This window comes from Schistocerca gregaria, unplaced genomic scaffold (assembly GCF_023897955.1).
Source record: "Schistocerca gregaria isolate iqSchGreg1 unplaced genomic scaffold, iqSchGreg1.2 ptg000634l, whole genome shotgun sequence".
NCBI classification, from domain to species: Eukaryota; Metazoa; Arthropoda; class Insecta; order Orthoptera; family Acrididae; genus Schistocerca; species Schistocerca gregaria.
The window spans coordinates 219,555-227,023 of record NW_026062020.1 but is presented as its reverse complement, the minus strand read 5'-3'; the positions used below and the strand labels follow the sequence as shown (position 1 = coordinate 227,023).

At 37.5% G+C, this 7,469-nt stretch overlaps 1 protein-coding gene across 3 annotated transcripts in view; it reads left to right on the top strand.

The window, feature by feature from the left end:
* Positions 1 to 1,304: 1,304 nt before the first annotated feature.
* Positions 1,305 to 7,469, top strand: part of LOC126317526 (SPRY domain-containing protein 3-like) — a 183,825-nt gene continuing 177,660 nt past the window's right edge. Inside the window, exon 1 of one of the 3 annotated variants that reach the window (XM_049993198.1) lies at positions 1,305 to 1,406. The gene's annotated coding sequence lies outside the window, so the exon portion shown is untranslated. Of the gene's footprint in view, positions 2,199 to 7,469 lie in introns of all 3 variants that reach the window. The other 2 variants (XM_049993200.1, XM_049993199.1) reach the window with 2 other exon arrangements.

Here is a 7,469-nt window from a genome sequence, read left to right as displayed (position 1 = left end):
GTTGCTTTGTAGTTGCATGTGTGAACTCCTAGTTTTCGGTGGCGCCATTTAAGAAACGCAACTTTTGTCATGCCACAAAAAGTTGAACTTGGTTCTACTTTGATGCGCCATTTTGCCTTCTCCACAATCGAATAACGTCATTCGATTGCTACCTCGCGGCTGGATTCAAAACTTTCTAGTGCGTATTCGTTCGCAGATAGTGCTTTTGTTTGTGCGTTTGCTATTAATATGTCGAAAAAGTGGTCAGCAGCGACAATTATGAGATTCTTGGAGGTGTCTCAAGAACGAGAATGCCTTTGGAACCACAAAAGCGAATCATACAAAGACAGAAATTTGAGAGATGCTGCATTAATTGAAATAGTAAACAGAATGCGTGAATATGTACCTGGAATTGATGTAGCTACAACAAAATTAAAAATTAGAAGCATTTAAAATGCTTGCATGAATGAACATAAAAAAGTACTGAAATCACTTATGAGTGGTGCGTCTACAGACGGTATTTATAAACCCAGTTTTGCTTGTTTTGAAGCTGCAGACCAGTTCTCAAAACATGTAGTCGAGACAAGACAGACGAGAAACACTTTGGTAAGTAATATTTTACATTTATTATGTTTCCAAAACATCTTATTTAGTGATATGTACAGCCGTTTAATCAGCTGAGACAGGTGACGGCATTTTGCAAACTGCGCAATTACGAAGAATTTGTGGCGTCCTGTCACAGCGCCACTCCAGAATAACTTGACTTGTAGCGATACTTTCGTTGTGTGTGTTAACCATGCTTTACGATACTACTACAGCAAGCCACAAGCTGATGCGTGTGTGAACAAAGCTTTACTTTCCAACAGGTTCCCTACGTTCCATATTCACTGATTTGGTTGAACGAGTAGCAAACAAAACTCCGCTTTCTTAGGTGGCTATACGACGTCTTTATGAGAAAGGTCAAGTCTTCTGGTGTTTACTAGCATTTTTTTGTTATTAAAGGACAACGACATTAGTCATACAATATCTCTAAGTTGTAAGAGAATCGTAAATAAACTCTCCTGTAATGTACCGTTTTGTACCTCCCAGAGTTTCTTAGGAAACAAAATAATGACAAATGTAGTATCATTTATAAGTTATTGTCGATTTTCTTTTGGCACTACATACACTCCTTCTATAAACTATGTTGCAAATCAATATAAACGTTAGCATTCGCACTCATCCAGTAGAATAGTTAGAAGTGTCACTTGCTAGTCACGTGGGGCGCTGTTGTGGCAGTGGACAAAAAAACGAGACAGAGTTTCACATCGAATTTCGCGACTATTAGAGTGTGCCAGTGATCTCCATACCAGTTCGAAAGCCAAGGATGTTAGTACAGAACATTGCAGCAAAGGCAGGGTGTAGGATAACTTTGGATTAACTTCTGAGTATGTGTTTGTTATATGTTGTGTTTAAGTTTACGATAGACAGTGGGGTTAAGTTTACTATTAATACGTATGTTTGTTTGTTTACATTCCGCAGTCCTATCATCAGTTCTTTATGCTGAGTGAGTTTAGTAATTGTAACAGTTTTTAAATGTTTTCATAGAATAACGGAAGAAAACAGTTCAGCATGTTAGTTATCCTCATAAATTTAAATGGACTACAAATATTCTTTTAATGAAGAAAACTTACCTTGGTGCGGAGTAAAATATTGTTAAGGCCAATGACGTAAAGCAATTTGACATGTTCCACAATATAGCTGCTCACTACGGACATTGCGGAATGCTTTTCATTCGCCATGTGCGAGCGTTGATTTATACTTCAATATATCTGTCAGATTCGGCGCTGGCACCATTGTAGCCTTTGGGAAACCGTTACTGTTGTATCTTATTGAAATTTGTCAAGTTTCTGCCCTGCTAGTTCTGTTGGTGCTATACACAATTGAAATGTTTATGCACGTACATTTCCAGCTGCTTGTGACAGTAGTGTAAGTCTCAATTTTTTAGCAGCGTACATTTTTCGCGAAAACGTTGTCGTATGACAAGTGCTGCGAGCACTCTGAGGTATCAGATGTGGACTATTGGCAAGATGTTTAAACAGTCATGGGCCTAATAACGTTTTGCGGAAAGATCTCACTCAACTGAACTTCTCCGCCGTCTTGAATGTGTGTAACAAAAAGCTTCATTTATCATGTGATGATGATGCCAAACATTCTATTTAAACGTACACACCATCCAGGTAACGACTGAAAGTTCCAAATTTATATTATCAGACTTAATGTAGTGGGAAATTATTATTCTTCATTTGTTTTTACAACAGGTGTCTCGTGTATTGTAGAGAACATATTTTTAAATTTCTGATATGCCGTTACAGAGAACGAATCTTTATTTTATATGAAACAGTGATGCATCCAATGCGCTACAATAAAACTGCTGTGAATATCTTCTTGTATGTGATAAAGGGAACAGAACATTAAATGTTGCAATTGTAGTATCTTATAAATTCTATCACCTATGGCGGATATTGAATGAAATTTATAAAAGAATAATAGTTTATATGATATTTTATTTTGAAAAGTCCATTGAAGTAGTAGACTTTGATTCACATAAATGGAGTACCATGAATAATGCAGTATTCTAGCAGTTTTATTGCTAGTAGTAGACCATTGGACGATAACATCATAAACCATCTATAACTCATACTAACTCAACAATTTGAATGTTAAGTTTCATCAAGAATCTTTAGTTACATGTGTCATAATTGAAACAGTATGTATTAAGTTTTTGAAGTGTTACAGATTCATCTGTAACAATACAGTTATGGTTAATTTCAGTTGATGCACTCATTGCCTTGTTTATGTACAATACCACTGTTTTATCAGTAGCACAATGTTTGATACTGGGCCTTGAAACTAAATAAGAATGTTCAAGAAACTTCATTTCCTGCTAAGGACTCTTACAGTGCATGTATTCAGTCATTGTATGGTTAACATGCGTGTTTCTTTTGTATGAACAGTATGTCACCTTTCGTAACATTAATTTTGTGTTTCTGCTCTTATAATTTATGTTAATGCTGGTGTTTGAGGGGGGCGGGGGCTGGGGTAGGAATGCAGATTGAAAGTGATTCAGGATTCATGTACTATCGTCCAGAATGGTCTCTTTTCCTTGATACATGGCTTGTTCGTATCATGAAAAGGCGCAGTTTAGAGTGCAGTATATGTTGTTTACAGATTGTGTTTAGTGTCATCCACAAGGATAAAGATCCATAGTGACCAGCCTCGTATATTGCAAAATGCATGTTCACCCCACCAGCATGACAAAAGTCTCTTCTAGGGTACTCCATATTTGTTAGTTGTCAAGGGAATTCATTAACAGGTGCATGATGCAATAGATAAATATTGAATCTAAAGTCAGGATGTCAAATTCATTTCCTTATAATTGGTGAGAGCAAGGTTTTGATATTTTTTTCCCAATTGTGTAGTTATATTGTTCTGCAAGGCTGCTACTCCCAGTTGTGCTTAATTTTGAGCTTTCGGTGTTTGATATTTGTGCCTTGGTACATCTGTAGTGTAACAGATTCTGCTGCAAAATTCTTGTTTCACCTGTGTCTTAAAAACTAGCAGTAATGCTAGTGTCTTATGATATCCTGAAAGCTGTGGGTAAAGGCAGTCTGGTAAATGGAGTATATTTTGACTTCCAAAAAGCATTTTACTCAGTAGCACACCAACAGTTACTAATGAAAGAGTTATCATATGGTATACCAAACGAAAGATTTGACTGTGTTGAGGATTTCTTGATAGCGGCGACTCAGCATGTTACATGAAGATTCATAGATTTAGAAGTACTGTCGGAAGTGGCCAGGGAAATGTGTTGGGATTCGTATTGTTCATGTTGTACATTAATGGCCTGGTGGACAATATTAGTAGCAACCTCAGAATTTTCACAGCTGATGCAGTTATCTATGATCAAATACTGTCTGAAAAAAGATGCACAGCTATTCAGTCACATCTTGACAAAGTTCAGAGTGTTGCAGGGATTGTAAAATTGCTTTAAATCTTAGGAGAATTAAAATAATACACTTCACAAAACAAAAGAATACTACATGACTACAAAGGACCTGTCAATGAGTCATTGTTGGAGTTGGTCAAATCATACAAATAGCTGGTGGCTCAGTGGTGCCAGTAGCTCAGCATGTTCGGTCAGAGGGATAGCTGCCACCCCCCCCCCCCCCCCCCCCACACACAAAAAAAAAAAAAAAACAGCCTGAGTGAATGGATCAACAATGAACTTGAACAAGCATCATGGGATGTCCATCCCAATCAAATACAACGGCTGATAATGAGATTTTTTTGAAAAGTGGTAAAGTGCCAGACTACAAATCTAAAAGTCTCAGGTTTGACCCCCTGCTCAATCCTAGGATTTATATCAGTGACTTCTTTCACCCCTGGAAATCTTTGTTGATGTGAAAAATGCAATGTTTTACCATGGTTCAGGATCCAAGTTTAACTGTAGGTCCTCCTGTAACTAGCTGGGTAGATCAATTCACAGGTTGGAGGAAGGCAACAGCATACCACCATCAACAGGACCATGCCTAGTAAAGCACTGTGGTGTTCAAAACAATTTTTGGAGTGACTACTGTTTTATTTCCTTAATATTTAGTCAGGATATGGAATGAATTGTTTAATAGGCTCAGTCATAGGAAAAGCGGGTGCCAGACTTGGATCCATGGGTAGGATACTGGGAAAATGCAATCAGTCTATAAAGGAGATTGCTTACGAAATGGTTGGGCAGCCCATTCTAGGATATTGCTTAAATGTATGGTGTCCATAAAAGGAGTACTAAAAACAGAAATCAGTTTTATGTATAAAACAGTGTATGTGCAGGATCTTCCCAAAACCCTGGATTGATCTAAGTCAAATCTAGCACAGAAACAGCAAGCCTCATGAATATTGGCACTGTGCTTGGCATTTATAACCCCTTAGGCCCAATAACAGAACAGGAAAGGTCAAAAATGTGTTTTTTGCAGCCCTTCATATACCCTGCCATGCAAGACAGGCATGTGAGGGAATATCAGCCTGCCCAGTCAAGCTGGTTTGGGACAACCTATGAGATGGTTTTCTGGGACCTGGTGTGTATGATACCTTGTATGACAGACTTGTTGGTGTAGTATCAGCTTGCATTATTGATCTGCTTTGCATGGCGGTTTGTATGTTAGGGGCAAACAAATGATTTTCAAACCCTTATGTGTAGCATGCCAGGCATGTTGTGAGAATAGTATCAGCTTGCTTTATTGAACTAGATGTGCCAATGTACATGTCTGGGGACAGAGTGAGAGGGGCAAAGGATTAGGTGGGCTGAGCGAGGGGGAGGAGGAAATGGGCAAAGAGAGGGGAGGAGTATACGAAGAGCCAGATATAGTGGGGAAGAGGAAATAGATAGATGAAGGTGGGATGATGAAGTGAGCACAGAGAGAGGTTGGAGGAGATGTGTTCACAATATTTGTTAAACACATACACAGGCAAAGCTGTGAGGAAAAGGCTAATTGAATGTATACATGGAAGGGCAGCACATATTGAAATGGCATGTGATGTCTGTATATACTGTAATTTGTCATTTCCTCTTGCAAACTTTAGAAGGATGCATGTAGAAAATACAGCCTAAATGAACAAGTCTAAGCCACTTTAGAAATTTTGATAGTGTGGGGTATAAAAGATTTTGTGTTTAGATTTTCCAGTTTGGTGTTATTTTTGAACATTTCCTTCAAATTGTTATTAAAAGTATAAGGTACAGTATGTAATTGAAAAAGAAGAAGTCATAAAACATGCAACAAATGAAGCAGCTAAAAGTAGATAAAGATATCTAAGAAAATTAGATTATCAGGAATTACAAAATGACAAAGCAGATACTTCTAGAAGATGAAATCAAAAGCTGTAGAAACATTCATGACTATGGAAAAAACAGGTGTCGCATATATGCAAATTTAAAAAAAACAGCTGTAGAAAATAGAAATATTTAGTTGAAAATAAAGATTTCAGATTGCAGCCAGTAGTAACCAAAAAAAAGGAAGGCTGATCGTTTGAAGGAATATACAGGGTGAAGTGAAATTTGCACGCTCGGGCTTTGCAGCACAACTCTTCACATGCCAGCGATAAAATAAAGTCTCTCACAATATTTCATCAGCCGAGTACATCCCGGAGAAAAAGGACATTAAAGAGTATTAATCTGTCAACACTGTAACCACATGTATGGTAACTATCCTCAGCACATGTTAGTCATGCTGTACAGTTGGTGCAGTGGATAGTGTGTTGGGCTTTTGTAGTTATTCTGTCCTATGACAGATCATTTGTTTCAACTGTCTATTTCCCATTTGTCTGACCATGTATTTGTTATGTTCAGTGTTACAGAATGTAGTGAATTTAGGACACATGATCTAAGAAATGGTGTATATTACAGTATGAAATGTCAGAATGAAATTAGCAAATAAAAAGAAAATGCATCCCAACCCAGGATCGAACATTTGACCTCCTGCATGCTAACCCAAAACTCTGTCCACTTCACCAACTGTACAGCATGACTAATATGTGCCGACAGAGGTAGTTACCACACATGTTGTTACGGTGTTGCCAGATTGGCACTCTTTAACATGTTTTCTGCCAGATGTACTTGTCAGACAAAATTTTAGGAGCCACGTTGTGAAGCCAGAGTGCATGAATTTCGCTTCACCCTGTATAGAAGGGCTGTGTAATGGAATCAAGACAGTATTTTAAAAATGGAAGAAGGTTAAGATGAAAATAGAGATGTGATACTGCAGGGTTGGGGTTGAAACAAAGCATCTGGAGTAAGCAACATTCTCTTAGAATTCTTAAGCTATTAGAGAGAACTGATCATGACAAAACTATTAAACCTGATATGTAAGATTTAAGATGGTGAAATAGTGTCAGACTTCAAGAAGAGTATTATAATGTTTGTCTGCAGAAATTTGTCCAGAGAAGGGGGAGAGAGAGAGAGGGAGATATCCAAAATTGTCATTTTTTATATAAATGAGTTGCTTAGTTTCGAGACATGTCATGCTGCAAGAATTAAATTTTATAGCTGAGATAAAAAAAAAAAAAAAACTTATGGTATTCCACAGAATTGAAGTATCAGAATTATGTAAGTGATAAACACACTGTACTCTGAATTTGGGGGGAGGTGGTATGCATCATGGTCACAAAAAACTAATGCAAATTATTCACCTACTCTTGGAAAGACTGGTGGAAGTCACCTAGGGGAAGATTAATTTGGGTTTCAGGGAAATGTTCGAATGAGAGGCAATAGTGAGTCTACAAACAGTAGTCAAAGATAGACTGACAAAAGTCAAACTTATAGTTACATTTGTAAATAAAGAGAAAGCTTTGGACTATGTTGATTGGAATATACTTTTCGAAATTTTGAAGGGATAAAACATGGCGAATGAGAAGCTATTTGTATTTATAAAAAATCGACATGAAAGGGAAGCAGTAGTTGCAAA